We start from the raw sequence: 23,020 nt of genomic DNA, 5'->3' as shown, positions 1-23,020 counted from the left end.
TAGACGACGGCTGGAGCGCTGATGAACTGGCGTGAGCTCAGTTGGTTGGACTGCTCGTGGTTCCGGGCTGCTTCCTCGAAGTGCAACTGGGTTTGGGATCATTACCCAGCACTTCCACCAAAATTGTTACGTACAATCCAAATGGTGTACGAATAACTGTTTATTGCGGCGAACTTGTGCCCGAAAAGTAGCGGCGTCTGTAACAGGCGATCAGCAAAAAAGGGATCAATCTCCGAGAGAGAAAAACCCTCGAGTGGTGGTCCACTTCTTCTTCATCAAAATCCCGTGCTGAGGAAGCGCGCGCCGTCACGGCCTTTTCTTGTTTGATCATAAAGCCGCTGATCTCTTGGGGGGGCGCATGAACTAGCGCGCGTAGTTTGAATACTGCGTTCACCTTGCGTCAATATCTATGGTTCGCCGACCAGCGGCTTCTCGTGCATTCTTGTCCACTATTTCATTGCCCGCAATTCCAGAATGACCTGGAACCCAGGAAATAACAATAGAAAGTTTTAGATTATAGGCTGCATAGATTTCGTTAAGGAGCTTGTTGAAAGTAGGGTTCTTGCTGTACTTGCCACAAGACAGGGCCCTGACAAGACTTAAAAAATCTGTGTACACTATAGACTTTTGTATCTTGTGTTGTTTAATGTGTTGTATAATAAGCAGGATACCATAGGCTTCTTCTGTGAAAATGCTGGTATGTGTATGCATGGTTCTGGTGTCCGAGAACTTTTGTACGTAGGCTGCACAAGATACAGATGTTTGAGACTTTGAGCCATCAGAGAAGAACGCGGTTGAACGATATTTGTGTTCAAGGGCCAAGAAATGTTGCTCTATGAGTGCACTTGAACAATTTTTCTTTATGATGTCTTTGAAAGACCAGACACAAGTCACTGGACACTGCTGCCAGGGAGGGATGTGTTCGACATGGTCACTTTCCTCTAAGTCATTGAAATAAATTGCAAGTTTTTTTACTGCAGGTCTTATTGCCAATGGAAATGGTGGGACGATAGAAGGGCAGTTTAGGTATAACTGGGTAGTAGACACATTGTTCATAAGTGTTTTGCATGGGTGCTGCTTCAGAGACATGATCTTAACTGCATAGTTGACTCCTAGATACGTGCGCTGATAGTCCAGTGGCCACTGATCTGACTCTGCATAAAGGCTGTGAATAGGGCTGGAACGGAAGGCACCAAGTGCCACCCGAATACCTAAGTGGTATACAGGGTCCAACATTTTCAGTCCTGTCCTTGAAGCTGACTGATATACTATGCATCCATAGTCTATGCGTGACAGAACCAGGCTTTGAAACAGAGATATGAGACAGTGCCTGTCTTCCCCCACGACTGATGCAATAAAATCTTTAAAAGGTTCATGGTCTTGAGACATTTTAACTTCAGCTGTTTTATGTGCTGGATGAAGGTTAGTTTGGAATCAAAAATTACACCGAGGAATTTTTGTTCTTTCATGATGACTATGTTTTGTCCATTCATTAGTATGCAGGGGTCAGGATGTACACCTCGTCGTCTCGAAAAAAGCACACTAGTAGTCTTGTCAGTGTTAAACTTAAAACCATTCTTGTCAGCCCATTTTGCAAGTCGGTTAACACCTAACTGTATCTGGCGTTCGCATACAGTCAATTTACACAATTTGAAACTAATTGGCATGTCGTCCACGTATACAGAGTACGATAACGCAGGTGAAATAACAAAGCGAAGAGAGATCATTCTAACTATAAATAGTGTGCAGCTTAATACTCCTCCCTGCGACACTCCATTTTCTTGAAGAAATGTGCGCGATAACACAGTACCTATTATTACACGGAACTTCCTTTCAGACAGGTAATCTTTCAAGATGGTAATCAACCTGCCACATATTCCTGAAGACAGTAGATCTTGCAGGAATCCGTATCGCCAGGCAGTATTATATGCCTTCTCAAGATTAACGAAAACAGACAGACAGTATTGATTGTGTACAAACGCGTCACGTATATACGACTCGAGGAGGACAAGATTGTCAGTTGTGGATCTAGCTGTACGGAAACCAGACTGGCACGGGTCCAATATGCCGTTGTATTCCAAGTAATAGACCAAGCGGCAGTTAATCATTTTTTCAAACACTTTGAGTAGGCAGCTTGTGAGGGCGATAGGCCTGTAACTATTTACCGAAGAGGGACCTTTGCCCTGTTTAAGAATTGGTAGCACTATTGCCTCTTTCCAAGCAGAGGGTATTTTGCTGGTATTGAATATCTTGTTGTAAAGTGCTAAAAGGTGTTTCAGGGTTTCATCAGGGAGATTTCTGATCATTTCATAGGTAATTGTATGAGAATTGGGAGCAGAACTTCCACAGGAACCAAGGGCATGCTTCAGTTCATATAGTGTTAGTGGTTTATCGTATCCGTTTGATACAGGCTTGTTCCAGCACAGAGGTACACTTTCAGCTATGCTTTTGTGGCATACGAACTTAGTGGTATAGTTTTCTGAGCTTGATATTTTATCGAAGTGTTCGCCAAGAGCGTTTGCCTGTTCTTCTATTGTAGCACCGCAGTCATTCACTAAAGGGAAGGGCTTTGGGCCCTGTCCTTTCAGTTTATGCACCCTGTTATAAGCCTTGCTGACGTCTGTGTAGGAGTTTATTGAGGATATGTAGTGTGTCCAGCTTTCCCGTTTGGCTATACGGCGAATACGCCTGCCATTCGCTTTGCAACTTTTAAAGGTTATCAAGTTTTCTGCTGTTGGGTAGCCAGAAAAAGTCCTCCGTGCTTTGTTTTGCCATTTTTTAGCAATTTCACACTCCCGATTCCACCATGGCTTTGTGTTAACCTTATCATTCCTGGACTGTGGTATGCACCTTTTTGCACAAATAAGAACATATTCGGAGATATAGTTGACCATCTCTTCTGCTTCCAAATGGTCTACCTCTTCGAGGTGTAGTGTACATAGCTCTCTGAATTTCACCCAGTTTGCAACATGAAAGTTCCACTCTTTAGGATAAGACAGCCGGTCATCCTGTTGTTTTGTTACTAAAAGAGTTGAAAAATGGTCACTTCCATATGAATTTTTATTAACTTTCTGATGTAAGTAAGGTAGGAGTGACAGTGACCCAATGGCTAAATCTATGCATGAATATGTATTGTGTGTGGTACTGAAATGTTTGCTCTGCCTTATTGAGCAGACAGGCTCCAGATCTGAGAAGAAAGTTTTCTATTGCACGACCTCTCGCATCATATTTGGTATCACCCCATAGTAAAGTGTGAGCATTAAAATTTCCAATTAACACATATGATTCTGGAACCTGATCAATAAGCTTTTCAAACTCTGTTTTATTGAATGGTTCGTCGGGGTCTATGTAGATCGAGCAGATAGATATAAGATGGTTGAATAGAATAGCGCAAACAGCCACAATCTCAAGAGAGCTTTTTAGCACAATGTGCTGGCATGCTACGCTTCTTTGTGCAATGATGGCCACACCTCCAGAAGAGAAATTGCCACCATTTCGATCTTTACGAAAAACCACATATTGATTTAAGAAATTCACATGAGTTGACTTTAAGTGAGTTTCTCGAACACAGAACACTTTTGGCTGATATTCATTAAGCAAGTCTTTAATATCACGTAAGTTATTAAATAGGCCTCTGGCATTCCACTGTGTGACGACATCCTGCTGCATTCTATAGCCACCTGCTCCAGAGACAAGCGCCAAGACACGCGCTATCTTGGTTTCCTTTATCCGGTTATCACGGGAGTCATGTGATCATTCTGACTGTATATACTTTACGAAGAAACATTAAAGAGTCTTGGTCACGAAGTAACGAGCTTCTGTCGATCACTCTGACGAGCTTGACATGGTGTCAGAAGTGGTTCCGATGTAGCCAACTAGCGCTTCAACGGCCCCGTCAACAAGCGAGCGGCTGGCAGCTGCGTCTACGAGAACAAGCCGTATCGGCGACAACGCTTCAGAATGGCGGGAATCAAGCCTCCTAAGCCCTTCGACTTCCAGAACGCAGGGGACTGGCCCGCCTGGATGGACGAATTTGATGACTACAGATTCGCGTCTGGGCTACATGAGAAAAAAGACGAAGTTCAAGTAAGGACTCTTCTCTATACTATGGGCAGAAAGTCGAGGGAGATTCTTCGGTCGTTAAACGTAAAAGACGAAGAAATGGAGTACTTCAAGCTCGTAAAGTCTAAATTTAACTACTACATTGTCCACACCAAGAACATGGTCTACGAAAGTGCTCGCTTTAATCTACGCCGCCAACAACTGGGAGAAACAGTAGACCAGTTTGCAACCGAGCTTAGCAAGTTAGCCGACAGATGCGAGTTCGCAGGCATGAAGGAACGCCTAATAAGAGACCACTTCGTAGTAGGACTACGGGACTAGGTTCTTTCGGAAGTACTGCAGATGAACACCAAGCAAACGATGGCCACTGCTTTGGCAAGAGCGCGTATGAGCGGAACCGTAAAGCAACAGGAAGCAGAACTAAAAGAGCATGAGAGCACAGTCCCAGAAGCTTGCGTCGCCGCAGTAAAGCCCAAGAAAGCCGCTGCAAAGAGCACGTTTACTCGCTATCAGAAGCCCGCTTATCATCAAAATAACTGCAGTTATTGTGCCGGATCATTTCACCCGCGAAAGAAGTGTCCAGCGCAAAAAGAAACGTGCATATTTTGCCGGAAGTTGGGCCACTATGAAAAGGCATCGCCGAAGCTGATGGCAAGTTTATAGGCACGGTCGACCAGTGTGCGAATACACAATCTGAGCATTTCGTGACGGTAAAGATAAGCAACCAGACGCTCCGCAAGAAAGTAGATACGGGAGCCGAAGTGACAGTTGTCGGTGAAAATTATCCTTTTCTTCCACCTTCTTTGAAAAACGCAGCCAATCTTAAAGGACCTAGCAATACTAGCATCCGTATGATCGGAAAGTTTGACGCTAAAATATCTTGGAAAGACAGCTGTTCACAACAAACCATTTACGTCTGGCAGAACTTGCGCACGCCCTTGTTGGGACTACCAGCCATAAATGCTCTGGGAATTGTTCGCTTCCTAGATAAATTAGACACTGCTGACAATATCGGAAGCAAGTATCGCAAGATATTCCAAGGAACGAGTGCCATATCGGGAGAACACACCATACGCGTTGTGCCGCATCCAATCCCGTACAGTCTGTCTCAACCGCGACGGGTTCCTATTCCCATGAAAGAAAAAGTCAAAGAAGAACTGGACAGGCTAGAACGAGAAGGAATGATACAGAAGATCAAAGAACCGACAGAATGGTGCGCGCTTATCGTTCCTGTAATGAAGCCGTCTGGAGCCGTAAGGATCTGCGTTGACTTAACTAAATCGAACCAGTTCGTCAGAGGAGAGCATCATCAACTGCCAACAATTGAGCAAGTTATGGGAAGCTTCCAGGAAGCCAAAGTGTTCTCTAAACTAGACACGCATTCTGGTTTCTACCAGATTAGGCTTTCCGAGGAATGTCAAAATCTCACGACGTTCATTACGTCGTACGGGCTGTTCTGCTACCGCAGGTTGCCGTTCAGGATTACATCCGCACCTGAAAAGCTGCTTTGCCAGACATGGGATACCGCAAACGGTAATATCAGGCAACGGACAACAATTCATCTCATTCACGTTTGCTGATTTTGCAAGAAACTACAGCTTTAGGCATGTCACAACAAGTCCTCGTTACACTCAAGCTAACGGGGAAGCTGAGCACATGGTAGGGACTCTTAAAAGACTTTTGAAGAAGGCAGAAGACCCCTACATCACATTGCTGAAGTATAGAAACACGCCGGGTCCAACCAACTAAGTCCAGCGCAGCTGCTAATGAGCCGTAGTTTACGCTCAAAAGTACCCTGCATGCCATCCGCGCTAAAGCCAGAAGTAGTAAAGGCTTCTTGGAAAGAGCAAGACGAAAAATACAGACAAAAAAAATGTGTTTTGACAAACGTAATGCTATGAGACCTCTTCCCTGTCTATCCGCAAGCACTCAAGTATGGCTCAAAGACAGAGGCGCCGAGGGCATGGTCCTTCGTCCTAAAACACCGAGATCCTACTGGGTCCAAACTGAAGGAATCACCGTAAGCAGAAACAGGCGTCATCTCTTCTTTCTCCCACACGGAGGAGAAACAAGCCCCGTAAGGATGGAGCAGCATTCACGAAACAGCGAGCCAACGGACGCGACGGACAAAGACATCGTAGCTACCAAGTCGTCTGACATCCAAGAGCCGCGTTCATTGAACAAAACTTCAAGTCCTGAGCAAAGAAGGACGCGATATGGGCGCGTCATATGAGCTCCGAAAAGACTTGGTATTGATGTATAATTTCTGAAATGCTTTCCTTTTTTTTGGCAGGCCCACGATGCTTATAAAACGGGGAGGACGTGACGTCATCCTGCTGCATTCCGTGGCCGCCTGCTCCAGAGACAAGCGCCAAGACACGCGCTATCTTGGTTTCCTTTATCCGGTTATGACGGGAGTCATGTGATCATTCTGACTGTATATATTTCACGACGAAACATTAAAGAGGGCTTTTGTCTTGGTCACGAGGTAATGAGCGTCTGTAGATCACTCTAACGAGCTTGACACACTGTAGTATTTGTGTTGTCATATTGAGAAGAAATCTATGTGTCCTGTGGTCAGATGATTGTGCTAAAAATACGTGTTAAAGGGGAGGCTACTCTTCAGGTTACCGACCCCTTTGATGGAGCGGTTACGGGATGTTTCTCTTTCTTATTGCGCTCCAAGGAGCACTGATCTTTGGGCATCGACGACGCTGGTGTTCGTCCATCAATTTCCATTGCCTTCTCCAAGGCACTGGAAGGTCGAGGACCGGGCACAGAGACTTGTGTCTCCGGCCTTAGAATTCGATTCTGCTTTGGGGCCTGTTGAGCCGAGGCCTGCAGACCCACCTTTGATGTTGGTGGCACGGCAATAGCAGCAGCCACCTGGGGGGTGGACGAAGTGACTACTGGGCCAGTGCTGGCGGCCGCAGTAGACTGCCGAGGTACTTGTGGCACTACACCCTGTTGCACCACCTCGGCAAAACTGGTGTGATCAAGGTATGACAGACGGTTCCTTGCTTCACGAAATGTTATGTTTTCTTTTACTTTTAGTGCGATGATCTCTTTTTCGATCTTCCATTTAGGACATGTTCTAGAGTAGGCTGGATGACTTCCGTCATAGTTCACACAATGAGGTGATGATTCGCAATCATCTGACTTGTGTTCATTGGAGCTGCAATTGGCACACGTCTGCTTTCCCCGGCATGTCTGCGATCCGTGCCCATACCGCTGGCACTTATACACCGCCGAGGGTTTGGGATGTACGGCCTGACGCGAAGTTTGATGTAGCCTGCATCTAGTGTGGTAGGAAGCACACAGCTGTCAAAGGTTAGTATTATATGCTTAGTACGGATCTGCTCATTTTTCCGGCGAGTCAATATTCTTTCAACCTTTATGACATTTTGATTCTGGAACCCATTAAGTAGTTCTTCATCACTAAGGTGCGAGAAGTCATCTTCTGATATTACACCACGGCTTATGTTCATTGTTCTATGTGCAGACACTGTGACTGGTACGTCACCAATGCATTTCAACTCAATCATTTTCTCAAATTGATCTTTGTTCTTAAATTCAAGTAGCAGATCATCGCTAGTCATTTCCGTGGCCTTGTAGCCTGGTCCAATGGTGTTTTCAAGGCATTTCGCCACCAGGAAAGGAGACAATTTGCGAGCAGTTAGGTTGCCCTCACTATGGATCACATGGTATTTTGGAAATATGTCAATGCTTTTCACAAAAAAGTGGAACGGTGCTTCAGTGCACCCTCTTTTTTGAGGGCAATCAAGGAGTAAAGTAGCTTGTTTAGCCATGGGAGTAGTGTGTGTGTTCGGCGACAGCACCAACCACCCACCACGGAGCCCAACAAGAGGGCGCGGCAAGACTTGAACTGAGTCTGCACAATGCCAGCTGAACGCTGTCACTATAACCGGATATAGCATACCCAAGGTTGGATACCTACACGAGGTTAACCCTTGCCGCCAGGAAACAATGAAGTAAACGGAAAAGAGAAGAGGACAGGACAGATTTAAAAAGGAGAAAAGACGAAGATGTAGGGAGGGAGAGATAGGAAAAGGTGACTGCCGATTTCCCCTGGGTGGGTCAGCCCAGAGGTGCCGTCTACGTGAAGCCGGGGCCAAAGGGGTGTGTTGCCTCAGCCAGGGGGCCTTAAAGGTCCAATCACCCGGCATCAGCTGAACCCTCAGGATCCCCTTTTCCCCGGACACGACAAAGCCACGCATGGCTATGCGTGGGAGAGAGCCGAAACCCCCCCCCCCCCCATTAGCTCGGGTCTGTGGTGTCGCTACACACCAAACGCCTGCTTTTACAGGCACCCCTGTGGGGGCCACTCAAAGTACACAGGATAAGTGCTCAGGTCAAATCGGAATGTGTTAGGCAGTGCTGAGAGCAATATGTTGTGTTAATCTTGTTGCTGCCCTGTGTCACAATTGTATGTCGAGTGGGTCGAAGTTTTCGTTGCGGTGATGCGATATATAGGATTGTACAATTGTTGTAAAGACAGAACTTTGTACATTTCTATTGTTTGAAATATGTGATGGAGTATTGTACTCAGGTAGCTGTGGTTATATTTCATGTGTTGTGAGATTGAGTTACAATGTGCAATTGTATGGAGTGTTCTATTATGAATATGATGCGCCATTAGCTATGGACTATGTTACAGTCTTTATGTATGTGGTGACTGTTCGCACTCGTTTGTGTGGTTTTGAATGTTATGAGATAATATTCTTAAAGTGGGGGCAGTGTCCCAAACAAGTGCTCAAAAAAGGGCGCACCGCCGAATTCTCGCCACCAAGCGCTAGAGAGACGCCTCAAGGTCAACCATAAGGAAGAAAACAAGCATCCAAAGACTCCCTGGGTGTGCCGTCCCTCTTCCCTCGGAAACGTAGGTTCGCTGTCGAACCTCCTCACATTGGCGGCCGAGCAAGCTCTGGAAGGTTCTCGAGGGAAAGGGGCATGGTGCAGAGTTGCGTCATCTGTCGCGGACGGCCCTCGAACCGTCTCGCGCTTTCCCCAGCCTTCGCTGCGTATCCCGCCGACGAAACGATGAGAATTTTTTGGAATCTAGCGCCGAAGGTATTTAACCGAGCAGCAGAGATGGGAAAGTAGGAGAAGGGGGAATTTCATGCCAGTATGCGTAGGGTATTTCCGCCGTGCCGACGGCGAAGCCTTTGGTTCTCAGTGACAAAGGAGGAGAAGAAGGAAGCTTTGCACAAGTGTGCGTAAAGTCTTTCCGCCGTGTGGGCGAAGCCTTTTGTCCTCAGTGATAAAGGAGGAGAAGAAGAGGATTTCCACCTGAGGGGTGAAGACTCGTGCTACAGGCAGGAGTGTGTGTCTACCGCCAGTGAGTGAAGACGCGTGGCAACAGCTGCGCAAGGGAGGCCGACGTGTTACCGGCGAAGAAGTTTGGTGCTTGGAGAGCGGCCAATTGAAGACGCGAGGTTTGCTAGAAGAGAAACTTCGGGGGCAGCGGAACGACAACAGCGCTGTACTTTGAGTGAGTGGTTCTCAGAAGAGTATCATTCATTGTTGTTCTAAGGACTTTGGACTGAATAAGTTTTCGAACTCTTTAGTCTTTGAGTGTCTTGGTTTTTCGATGCATCCGACTGCATTGTAGTGCGTATGGTTGTTTGTGTCCGTTGTTTCGAGTGTGGCTAATTGTACTGTGTAATACATTGTTTGATTCGTGACATATCGTATTCATCTATTGTAGAGTGTGCATATTTTTGTATCGATTTGATCTACCATAATTGAGAATATAATTTTGCTTTGTTTACCAACTCTTGGCTTTGGCTTGTTTTTTAAGCCACAGCCGGCGTCCGCTGGCCCGCCAAATAGGACCATTTCTAAATTGTCCACGCTTGCCTTCATCCTGTAGTAGACAAAAAATTCTTATGAATACGCAATTGTTTTCAGTGTTAAATAATCATTTCAGCAGTTACATAACATTTTACTATGCCAGAGCTTGAACTGTTCTGCCAAAGATTGAGAAATAGCTGTTTTACCAAAGAAAGCTCTGATATGCGATTCAGTGTCTAGCAAAGATTAGAAAAACTTCACTCTTCTAAACCAAATGGCGGGAATCAATGTCAGACAGATTGTCGAACTTAGGTGCTGGCTGGATTTAAGGATCAGGCAAAACAACATGTATAAACTTGATAAATCTTTTTTTTTTCAAGAAATTAGGTGACACTTTTACCTTCAAGAGCTTTGCACAAGGCTGAAATAGACTATTTATAACTATACCTGAAAAGATTGTCTAGTTGGAGTTTCTAGAATTTTTTTCAACATGTAATTCCCGTTTTTATATATTTATTTTCATTCATGTGTAACCTACTAACTATTTGTAAGTACTTGTATTTACTCTCTTTTGTTTCTTGTTCCTTGGTTTAGAGCCATCATGTTATAACAAATCAAACTTGTTCTGGCTAATTTAAATAGAGTTAATAAAAAATGTTTAGTTTCTGACCAGCTGATGGTGCTAGCAGGTCACAAACTCAAACACTGCTCAAACAATGAATGCAACTGTGCGTGGAAGCCCTTCTGACGCCTACACTGGTGAGACCATACAGGTGGCCATTACTCGTGTGTCTCTGCAAAGTGTATAACAAAAAAAAGAAAGCTTGGTCATATCAGTCTATCTTGTATTTTGCCTCGTAGAAAACAAGGGTATCATTCAAAATGCAGGTACACGATTGTAAACGAAGGTGCTTGCTATTGAAGGCAAGAGTAAAAAAACACTTAAATTGTTTAGTAAATTTTTTTTGGTAGAGCTTATTTCTCTGTACCCCAAAATCTGCAAGTATATGACTTTATCGCATCTTTGGTCTTGGCCAGGAAAGGAGACATGGGCAAACTGGTGTCTCGTGTGTCCTTCTATGTTAGGCAAATTGATGACGTGGCATGTGCTTACGTGTGACATCGTCAGGGTGCTGTTGTGCCCTTCAATAGATCCACACTCTCAGGAAAATGTGGCCACTCTCACTGTGAGAAATGTTTGAGCACACGTGATCCTCTTCCAGTCAGTCGCAATGACGTGAACTTGCAGTGAAGTCAATGTGGCAATAAAAGGTGCTACTCTTTAGTTCAGTGAAGCGATAACATTGGGAAGTGGCAAGAACACCGCAATTTGGAAAAGGATCAATTGAAATAAGAAAAAAAAGAATAAAGAATATGTCTAATCATGAACCAATATAGCTGTATTGAAGTCACAATGCATGTCAAGTAGTTGCAGCAAAGTTTAGATGCACAGATGAAAATAAAAGGAATACAAAGACACTGCTAGCTACCCGCACTGCTAGCTACTTGCAAAGCCTCTGTAGATTATATGGCTTCTATTATCTGCAGTTAAAAACTGCTTGTCGAAGATTGGAAATGAAAAACCATTTAAACCTTAGTGGAGCACTTATCATGAAGGTAGTTGATTCTTTTAAGGTGAAGCTTCATTAAGAAGCTGTGTTTTTTTTTCAGTTCTGTTTGAAGTTAGCAGGGTGAGAGCTACTATCTTTGATGTCACTTCCACCTTAAAAGGGACAGAGTCGATACTTATTATAGTCATTAAAATAGAATCAATTCGTTTTTTCACTTGGAAACCAAGTTGATACCCTGATGTTGTGAATAAAATAGAATCAATTCTTTTTTTTTTCAAGTGGAAACCAAGTTGATACCCTGATGTTGTGAATAAAATAGAATCAATTCTTTTTTTTTCAAGTGAAAACAAATGTCACAATTCATTTCAACAGAAGCTTTTACATTCACAAAAGGGCTGCCTTTTTTGCACACTCTCAAGTCTATGTGCTTTTGTCATCACTAGCTTCTAAATGTAAAATGGTTTACATGATGGGTTGCAATAGCGCCAACTTTTGTATACTAAATTGAAAAGCTCTTATTCTTTTCAGAGCGAACTCAAATATTACATAGCAAGTAGTTGGCTCATGTTGATTAGTATCGACATGTCTTGAAGCCCATATATGCTTACTTTCATAATTGTTGCATATATTTTACTTAACAGACTTATTCTAAACATACTGTTTTTATTTAAGTTCTGCTGGTTATACCTGGGATATAATTATTGTTTGCAGTGCAGCAGAAGGCACAAAAATAAGTTTAAAAATCATTGTTCTAATACATTCTCTTGAACTAAATCCAAATACAATAAAGTGAATCCCAGGATTTGTGGAGATCGATTTCATGTGAAAGAGTCAATGACAAGCTGTCTCGGCTGCATTTTTTTACTCCTTCAGTAAATTTTTACTAAGTTGATAGATATATTCATCTAATCTTAGTAGTTGTCAGCATATCAAAGGGCTTACCAGGCATGTCGATCACACTGATGCCTAAGGAGTAGCTGATGGTACAATATTATGCCTGCACTCACATCTGTGCATTTAAGAGCACAGATTTCACGTTTATGAAAATCAGGTGCATGCTACGTCCGATAATGTGCATATTGTAATTTCTGCCAGGTAAAACAGCGCTTCAGTATACCTTGTTGAGTCTTATCTAAGTACATATCAATTGATTATTACATTGTTTAAAACGAGGATAGCCAACATTGCAAACACTCGACATTGCTCCTATACGAAGTCTTATTAGTCTTTTCTGGAGCATTTACAACCACTAGTGTGGCTATGTACACCACCTCGAATTCCAAGGTTCAAATGCAGACACAACTATAATATTTACTGCAGTTTTTTCATTGAAATTTTTCACTCATTGTGAAGCTGCTGCTACTGCTAACAGATGATCTGTTGTACTGTCTCCTTAATGCTTACTCAGAGATTTCCAAAGTGGATTTTCGCTATTTCTGAGTTAACATGGGCAGTGAATCACATGTGGGTTATATCCACATCCAACAACCAGTAGTGTGCAGGTATGCACACACGTCACTGATGAAAAAGGTTTGACATAGTGTTGGGCATGCATGTCACATTATTTCATGAGATCATAACACAGCCATTACAATGTCACACTCACTATTTATTCTCTTTCAGGTGCTGCTTATATTTTTTTGGGCCAGTTGTCCCCTCTCATGCCAGCGTCACTATGACTCATTATGCCACAAGCATCATAGATGCAAGAATGTGTCACCGCAAGATGTTGCAAGAATTTGTGTCACCGCATCACCAGCAAGGTAACCAAGTGCCATCATTTTCGCTCCATCCCCCACTGCCAATTCTAGAAGGTTCAGCGTTCTCAGTCCAGCAGGCATAAAACAGTGACAGGTGATCAAACAGCTCATAAGCACACCCATATCTTCGTTGCATGAGTGGTTGGGCGTTGCGTTTACCAATGCCTACGCTTTCCGCATTGGGATGGCCGACACTCCAGCCTGTGGCCATTGTGGCAAAAAAGAAACGATGCAAGATATTCTTTGTGATTGCCTAGAATATAGTAAACAACGACTATGCCTTCGCAAGGAACTCGGCAAATTAGATAATCAACCTCTGTTGGAGCAAGGAATTCTACAATATCGACAAGATGCACCTTCACAGAAGAAGGCCCTGAAAGCGCTACTACACTTTTTGCGATCGACCGGCCTTACTGAAGGATTGTAGCTAGGACGCCTTTCTTGTGTGTGTGTTTTCGTTTTCACATGATTGTGCGTGCGTTTTTTTTCTATCTACCCCCTCTTTCTTGGCCCTATTTCCCCGCCCCCAGTGCTGGGTAGCAAACCAGATGCCAATATCTGGTTAATCTCCCGGCCTTTCCTTTCTCTCTCTCTCTCTCTCTCGTTGCATGAGGCTATAGTACTAGTCAAGATTTCATACTTATCACTAATGTTCTTCTATATTAGTAAATGCGAAACAAACCTATACCATGTAGATGATGCTGAGTTAATTGTCGTTATCCAGTTTGGAATTTGCTTTCCACATCGTACATTCAAAACATAGCCTTTGAAAAGTGACCTTCGAGACACGCAGTTGTAATTTCTGTGTTAAATATTACACTGGAAACCTTCAGCCATAGTCAGTGCTATCATTTAGTGCTAGAAACCTAGCAAGAGTATTGTATCATTGCTCATCTTGTTACTCTGTTTGACAGCATACCAAGTTAGTCAGCTAGAGCACGAAAAGTCGAAACAGCACCCACTAGGGCATCCAAATTTTCGTTCATAATTTTACATTTCTTCAATGGGATGAGTGGCGGAGTTTGTATGAAAGGTCAGCAACTATACCTTCGATTTTCAGAGCGCATGTTTAGGCTACTTTTCAACTAGTAAGATCAGACCCATTAATGCCAACTTCTATAAGAATTACAAAGTTTAGTCTGTGATGAGTAGCAGCTTTCTTGTTGCAAGGCAAGGTCTCTAGCTGGAAGATCGTAATATAATTTTCGATTATCAGTCCAGCTTTCATAAGATTTACCATGTGACATTGCACTTGCTGGCCTTTTTGTCTGAAAACATTTGTTACTGGACATTGGCTCTCAGGTTGATGCATTGTTCCCATATTTTTCTAAAGCTCTTGATAGGGTTGCTCACTACATATTTTACCGATACAGCAAAACATTCCTCTTAATGTGCTCACTTGGATTAAAGGCTTTCTTTTGCACTTTTGTAGTATATGTATTTCCAAAGTACATACATTAAAATTGGATCGATAGAGAGAAGATTAGCATGGCCCCTGCGCAAGGATGACACGCAAGATCGTTAAGCGTTCCCCATTTTCGTGGGGCGAGAGTTGGTTTTTCCAGCTCTCTTGAGGTCATGCCACCGACCTTGTTGCCATTCCCGCCTCCTCATGGTGCCCCACGACATAGTAGAGAGCTTTGCTCTCACGGCTAAAGGGAATGAAGAGTTCCTGGGTGAGAAGTACTCACGCCTGAGCCCAGGATCTTATGGCAGAGGCAAAAGGCGATATGGGGCTGCCTCCCCTATATTGCTAAGTTGGCTTGGCATGAAAACGAAAAGAGAAAATAAGAAAACCTGCATCAAAAGACACCCGTCCCAAGCGGGAATGCTCAAGCCTGTGTTGGTGGTGGTGCTGGCATCCCTGGTGATGGTGGGAGCAATGCTGACCCCCCAGGATAAACATGTTTAATTTGTGGTCGAAGTTTTACCATTAAAAGGGGATTGTGTGTTCATGTGACAAGAGCCAACAAGACTCAAAAAGATTTACGACAAGATGCCGAAGATTTGACAGGCGGTGCTGGATCTCTTGACAAGTCAATAAGTACAAAATGGGATGAACCGCAAACGATGCTACGCGGTGGTGACGATGCTTCTGGCACGCAGGAATCAATTCTAGTTAGCCCAGATGTGGGAATGGATCTGAAGGCAACTCACTCTGTGCCTATCTTGCAGGAGGCCAGGGCCACTGCATTTGCCCAGGTGCCCGCCTCTGAACGGGTTTCTCACGGTTTGCCCTGAGATCTTGAAGGGGAGTGTAAACTCCTGCGGTCTCCCAGACGTCTCAGGGTGACTGTTCCGAGACCATAGGTTCGTTGACACTCACGTCGGTTGAACCGCTAGCCGACCTTCTGGAGGGTGCCTCAAATGCTCCGGTTGGGTTGGTGAGGCGGAGCGTGTTGGACCATTATGAGCTGTCTTCGAACAGGTCATTGGGTACTGTGCATGTTGCTGCTCTGGAGGGCACCTCTAATATTCCAGATGCAGCGGCAGATCGAAGCACTGTTCCTTTGGCCTATGGCGCAGAGAAGGTTGGTCCCGCAGTTGATTGGGAGGCAACGGGTGCCCGACCTAAGGTCTTCGTGGTAACGACTGCTCCGGTCTTTCCGGCTGTTTGGTCTCATTGTATTGGTTCGATGGTTTGTGGTTCTTCCGTTCCGATTTTTACAGATGTTGGTTCCCATTGTGGTGGTTCAATGGCTCGTGGTGATGACCTTATAGATGATTCTTCAGTTGTTTCTCCTGCTGTGTCTGTTGGTGGTTTGTTGTCTCCTATTTCAGAGGTGGGGGATGCGCATCCTGGTCCAACTTGTCATACTCCTGGTCATGTTTTCACGTCCTCACATGTGAGCGGTTCTTCTTCCTCTCCTCTGGTGGTTTCTCAGCCCATTGATACGACTCATGGATGTGATGCCGCTTTGTCTTCACCTGACAACCGCACTTCTACTACTACGCGTCTGAACAGACCCCTGCCACGTCAGTTGATGGAGTTATTGTCCGATTCCTCAGAGGAGGATGTTGTTTCACAACACCACACATGTAATGACTGCGGCAGGGTCTTCTATTCACTCATTGGTTTGAGCCAACATCAACGACAAGCCCACTTTAATACCTACAACGCAGACATTGTTATTACTCGTGTCAAGCTAAGGTGATCTAAGGAGGAGTCCTCCCTTTTGGCAAAGAAGGAAGCAGATCTCACTATGGCTGAAGTTAAGAACCTGAATCAAAAGCTACACTTTCACTTTAACACAGGGACCTTTGACTCTATAAAATCTCACAGGCGTGACACTGGGTACAGTAATTTCGTCCGCTACCTTCTTAGCGCTTCAGCAGTTCCGACGTCCCAAACTACACACACACATACCCCACTTCAAGGCGGAGACGATGTTGAGGAACATGTGGACTCACGTCGTGCGTGTTTAGAGCAGATCAGTAGACTTGTTGGCACGGCATGTGCTCTCAGCTTCTCAGCCCCAAGGCTTTGGGAGATCGGGAAACAACTGCTTGATGGGAGGAATATCAAGATGGACCTGAAGAATCACATCAGGCAGAACTTTTTTAGAGATAAAGGGAGCCCTCAAACACACTTCCTCTGCAGCTGTTTCAACCAGCAATAGAAAAAGGCGGAAACAGGAGTATGTACAGCTGCAACAAATGTTCAAAAGAGACCAAGCTAGAGCCGCCAGGCAGGTACTTGATGGCCAAATGTTCTGTCAGGTCGATGAGCCTGATACTTTCTTGAACGAGTGAAAAGGGGTAATGAAAAACCGTTGTGATGAGTCTCGGCTCCCTCGTCTGAACACTGAAATACACGGAGATAGGAATCCCAGGAGCCTCGGCTCCCTCGTGCGAACACTGAAATACACGGGGATAGGAATCCCAGGAGGCCGATTACAGCCCATGACATTAAATATGCATTTCCGGCAGCCAGCTCTTCTCCTAGCCCGGATGGCTTCACAGCTAAGGAATTGAAATATGTGCCTGTTGTTATTCTGCAGTTATTGCTGAATATTCTTCTCATTCAGAAGCATCTGCCGGTTTCTTTGTGCTCCGCCAGGACCGTCTTCGCACCTAAAGACGACAGGGCAACCTCCTTTTCTCAATTCCGTCCCATTATGGTGGCCCCGGTTCTTCTTCGCCTCTTCCATAAGATTTTGGCAAACAATGGGCAAGCGATGGCCCTTCTGGACTGTCGCCAACGTGCATTCATTCCGGTGGATGACTGTGTTGAGAATGTTCACCTGCTCGGCACGGTTCTACACGAAGCAAGGAGGAAAAGAAGGGGATTGCTTATGGCCACCATGGATATAGCGAAGGCGTTTGACCGCGTTAAACTTGATGCCTTGGTAGTGGCTCTACAAAGAAAGGAAATCGCAGAGGAGTTTGTCGAATATGTCCGCCAATTCTGTGATTTAACAACGACTGTCTTCAATTTTCAGGACAAATCTTTGTTGGTCCGGCCTTCTACGGGAGTGATGCTCTTCAACCTGGTAGTTGACAAGTTCCTGGAGGAGCACTGCAAGGAATAGACTGCCCGCTTTTGTGTCTGCAATCGACTCTGGTGATTTAAATGTGTCGGGCATGGCATTTGCAGACGACCTTATTATATTTGCATCGACACCAGCGGGACTGCAGGACAAGCTACTATGTCTTCAAGTTTTTCGTAGAAAGCGAGAGTTGTCACTAAACTCTGCTAATTGCTTATCATTGGCGATGATCCTGGCGGGGAAGAAGCTGGTGAAGATTGACCCAACTGTGAAGTTCTACGTGAATAATGAGGCCATCCCTAAGGCAATGGGTGAGACAGAGTGGCGGTACCTAGGCCAAGCTTTAGTGCCCAGGGGACACCTCCTATGCCGGTACACAATGAACTCAAGGCGTACCTGGAGAATATAAGGAAGGCGGCTTTTAAACCACAGCAACGCCTAGTTGTCCTCCGCTTTTACCTCCACCCGCGATTATATCATCGTCTCATTCTAGGTCAGGTGTCACACAAACACATGATGAGGTTCGACAAGACGATCCGGTCATCGATCAGGGATTGGTTAAAGCTTCCGCATGACATTCCTTTTGGAGCTTTTCATGCGAGGGTTCCACATGGCGGACTGGGTATTTCATGTTTACGGACTGTCATTCCATACCGACGCTTACACAGACTAAATGCCCTAGCAGTTTCTGAATATAGAGCTTGTAAAAAGGCCCACAAGACGACGTACGCTCAAGATTCGTGCGGCAGTAAGAAGCCTTGCAGCAATACAAAGGGAGTGTAATAAGATTTCAAGAAAGTCAATAAAAAATTTTGGACTACATACTTCCTTAGCAGCACAGATGGCGCAGCTCTAAAAGAAGTGGCGAATGCTCCTGGGGCATCGGCGTGAGTGGCTGAAGGAACTAGGTTCCTTTCTGGCAGGGAATTTATTAATGCAGTTAGAGTCCGCTTCAACACCATGCCTACTTTGATGAGGCTAAAGTGAGGCCAAAGCGTAACAAAGTTGTGCAAAGCGGGGTGTGCCCAATAAGAGACTCTTGGGCACATATTGCAAAACAGCCATCGCACGCATCATATGAGAATCCAACGTCATGACGTGCTGGTTAAGTACGTTGTCAAAGGATGCAGAGAGTTGGGCTTTTCTGTCTCAGAGAAACCCCACTACAAGACGGGCTCGGGGGTTAAAATCCCCGACTTCGTGTTGAAGAGAGATGACCAAGCCCTTTTCTTGAACGCTCAGGTGTTTAAAGTAAGGATTAAGGTGTCAGATGCCCTTGCCGTCAAAACAAGCAAGTACATGCACCACGAGTTGTGCGCTCTCGTATCAAGGGATGTACCTCCAATCATTTCAATGATAACATTATCATATAGAGGGGTTTGCGCCAAGGAGAGTGTTAACACTCTAAGAGATCTTGGCTTTTCAGCCGACGATTTTAAACTAGTAACAATATGTTGTCTCCAGGGATGCTGGCGTTGCTTCACCGTACACCAGCATATGACCCCCGCTTTAAGTGGGTGAAGAAGGGGAAGGGAGCACCAACACACCACACAGGCGACTAACATGGTCCTACTGCCATCTCAGTGGTAAGCTCTCGGCACGGGGGCTCTTTTCTGCGCTCCGGAGTAGAGGACGCTTCCGAATACGGAGCATGCCCTTGTACGCACTGCGGCCAGAGAACCTCCGTTGCCGAGGTAAAAAAAAGCCAAAATGATAGCCTCGTTTATGTTCTGCGTAAGGGATTACTGTGTACTGTATACTCTTTAACGACTTCATGGCTCATGTGGGAGTCATCACGAGTGGCTTAGCCAAGAAGGCAGGAGAAGCTGCTTAACTTTCCTCTCCCCCTTCCCCCCCCCCAGCACAGTTCTTGTGTATTTTGTCTTAAAGCCATGGGCGTGTCCTTCCATCCTTTCATTGTGACCGGTTCGTGACCGCCTAGTTTATGGATGACTCAGCAGAAGGCACTAGTGTGAGTGACAGACAGATGGATTCACGGTTTACCGATAAAACTCTCTGAAGCTTCGCTCTACGCATCATCACTTACTTCATAGGTATGCTGCGATTTTCTTAGTTTTGCATATGCATACCTACGTGCACACATACAAACAACCACTAATGTACATAAAGTATGACCGAAGTCGCCTTCCCCTCACACACCAACACCACGCGAAAAATATATAGATATATACATATATAATTTTTGTTTTGCTACGCTAATGGTCTCCGCACTCTGGCCACATTCATTATAGCGCACCTCTGTTGGCAATTGAATGCTGATGATAGCCTTATTCCAATTTCAATTGCTTCGTATCAAGCTTGCTGACTGTATCTGAGGTCTATGGAATTCTGCTGAAAATTGCCCTTGCGAGTGCTTCATACTGGAGTGAATTAGGCGTAAAGCTGGTGGAGATATGCAATTTAAAAAATATTTCTCAAGGTTAAAAAATAATACTCCTTAGTAACTTCGCCTATATTTAGCTAGTACAGGGAGCTTTAAACTGAAATGTTGTGCATACTTTATGTCCGCCCACCAAGGCAATCTTTTCGATGCTGAATACAGAGCTCTTCTAAAAAAAAAAGTGATATCCAAACTTTTTGCAGGCTATCTGCTAACCTTCAGTGCATAATTTTTTTAAATTTGTAGAATCGCAAACTGCTCACCAGTACATATTTATTAGTGTCCTTAGAATTTGCCATGTTCCCAGAAAAAAATCCCAAACTTACCAACATTATTCGATATTGCATGTAGGAAAAGCTCTCGAAGAATTTATATGCATAAGTCATTATCTTAGTTAGATCACTTCATTACCTTGCCAGAAATGCCATTTATTGAGTGCATTCTCAAAAGTCTTTTGAAGAAGTTGTTGTTTGACGACATATACCTCACTTGGTGCCATACTACAGGCTCTTATAAATAGGGAGGAAAATTTTTGGCAATGGATTTAAATGACCACGGCGAGTTTCGCACTTCGAGAATCAAGTGAACTTTTTTCCGCCATATCCGAGGTGATTGAAAGAATACTGGGTGATTTGACATGGCATGATCCTAATCGGTGTGTTGTGTAATACATTCACTTACTCCTTTGCTTTTTGTGCCTCCCTCTACTAATAATGTGAGCCAACATTTTGGTGTGTTTATGAAGCTGTGTGTGTTTCAGCCTTCTGTATGATATGTATTATTGATATGATATGAGTATGATATTCTGTATGATATGTATTATTATTTATTATGTACAATCATTTATTTTTGTGCTGCAACCCAGTGCCTCTAACAAGGCTTGTTAGGAGTCTTGAAATAAATAAATTATTTAATAGTGCTCGCACTGTTTTTTGCTCTCTACTCACCGATCGTGGTAGTGCTTACAAAACGTTTTTCCTCTTTTTAAGAAAAGAAGTCTGCACAATACTGTTACAATAAGAAAACAACACAGGTGCTTTGGGTATCTGGCAGTTATGATATTTCGTATTTTAAATACCAGATACAAAGCCGCCAAAATAAAATAAATTTTTTGACAATTTTTGTTTACACAATTCGTGGAATGTTTGTGCTGCATTTTGTTTTATGAAGATAGGAGAACAAAATTCTATTTTAGCAAAGAATAAACTTGTCTTTGTTTTTAAACATTTGAATTCACTCCATAAATTTTTTCAGCATGTGCAATCAAAAGTTCCCAGGTCAAGCTGCCACAGGATTAGTTGGAATAGTGCCCTGAGAAATTTTCATTCACCTTGTACTGGCAGAAGATCAATCTGCGTATTACATATGCTTCAAGTTGAATCTAATGCAAACACATTTGTAATTTACGGACATGTAGCCTTAGTATTATGAATAATGTGTGAGAAATGGTCCTACTATGCAGCTATCGTTCTGTAGAGCTAGGGTTAGCCCTTGGGTTTAGTCGGCACGATTTGGCATATCTAAGTGCATTTGTCTTAACTGGGAGTTTGATTTGTCTCAATGGGTTTCATAGCCGAGTAGAAGCCTTGAGCTCAATTTAGTTTCCTTTTCTTTTCATGTTCCATTATGATGTTCTTGCATTGATTGTTTAGTTTATTAATTGAACTTTTTTCCTAATTGTGTTTTTTGTTAGTTTCTCGTGTCCCTCGTGTTCTATTTTTTTTCTGGTGGACACGGCAATAAAGACAAGTATTTCAATACAATTACACAATAGCTTCCATAGATAGCTCATTTACATTTCGTCCTTGGGAAGGCCAGTGGGGACCCCAAGGGCTAATTTTGTCTGGGAGTAATCCCATTCTCTTTTGGTCCTTGCCAAACGTCTTCCCACTAAGTCTTGCCGTGGCCACCTCGCACCACACAAGGTTGTGGAAATGTACGGTTTTAGCTGAAGAACTAAGGACGAAAAAAATGGAAACAGGACTACACCCAGAGTACTTTGGTTAGACTGTCATTGAATAGACAGCCTCACTAAAAACCCGACATTCTTTCCGGTTCGAAAACATTTCGAAAACAAGAATATCTGGGAAGACCAGGCGGATATGAATCTCCTCTCTTTGAGAGAAAAGGAGTCTAAATGCCAACTCTCATTTCTTGGAAATCCTTGAACAGATACAGATACACAAGAGATGGTAAACAATGCCTCTCCCGTTTGAAAACACCTAGCATCACGTGTGTTTCTCAGTGACCAATTTGACCATCTCTTCCGGGACACAGAACCACATAACCTCCAATGGATTTGTCCGTCTTCGGAGATCACTTGGGGAAAACGAAAAATGGTAGAAATAGAAATACTCATTTAAATACAAAAACACAATTGAATTGATATGCTCAAATTTATTCAATGACCTGAGCGCTACAAAGCTTTGATCAGAGTGTTCCAAAATTTTTAAAAGGATGGCAAAAAACGGAGGAAAAGAAGAAGATAGGAAGAAAAAAAACAATCAAGAAAAAACGACTGCAGTTGAAAATAAAAGTGGAAATATAAAGAAAAATTTACTGCAGCTGACGGCAAGATTGCAAATATCAAAGAAAAAAAGGCAAAGAAAAACAAGCAAACCAAAACCTACAAGAAAACAAAGAAAAGAGAAAAAAAGAAAGGAAGAGACAAACAGAAAAGGAAGTGAGAAAAAAAAAGAAAAGAGAACAGACACAAAGACAAAAACACAAAATAAGAAGAAAAAAACAACAAAAGAAAGATTTTATAATAGTTTAGCCAGCAAACAAAAAGTGCATGTCATCGGTAGTCTGTATAGAGTAGAAATGGATGTACGAATGTACATGTATATTGTAGTCTGTATTGTGTAGAAATGGATGTACAAATGCACATGTATATTGAAATTCGTGTGTGCATGTGTATAT

The 23,020-nt window shown here is 43.7% G+C and overlaps 1 non-coding gene and 1 pseudogene across 1 annotated transcript; both read left to right on the top strand.

The window, feature by feature from the left end:
• The first annotated feature begins 3,817 nt into the window (after positions 1-3,817).
• LOC142767876 (uncharacterized) lies at positions 3,818-17,739 on the top strand (annotated as a pseudogene).
• LOC119180487 (U6 spliceosomal RNA) lies at positions 14,645-14,747 on the top strand. Its single transcript, XR_005111065.2, has one exon. It is a non-coding gene; the product is annotated as a U6 spliceosomal RNA (small nuclear RNA).
• Positions 17,740-23,020: the final 5,281 nt, after the last annotated feature.

The sequence above is a fragment of the Rhipicephalus microplus genome, chromosome 7 (assembly GCF_043290135.1).
Source record: "Rhipicephalus microplus isolate Deutch F79 chromosome 7, USDA_Rmic, whole genome shotgun sequence".
Taxonomy (NCBI): domain Eukaryota; kingdom Metazoa; phylum Arthropoda; class Arachnida; order Ixodida; family Ixodidae; genus Rhipicephalus; species Rhipicephalus microplus.
Note: the sequence above shows the minus strand (reverse complement) of the source record. Positions and strands in the feature narration are given on the sequence as shown.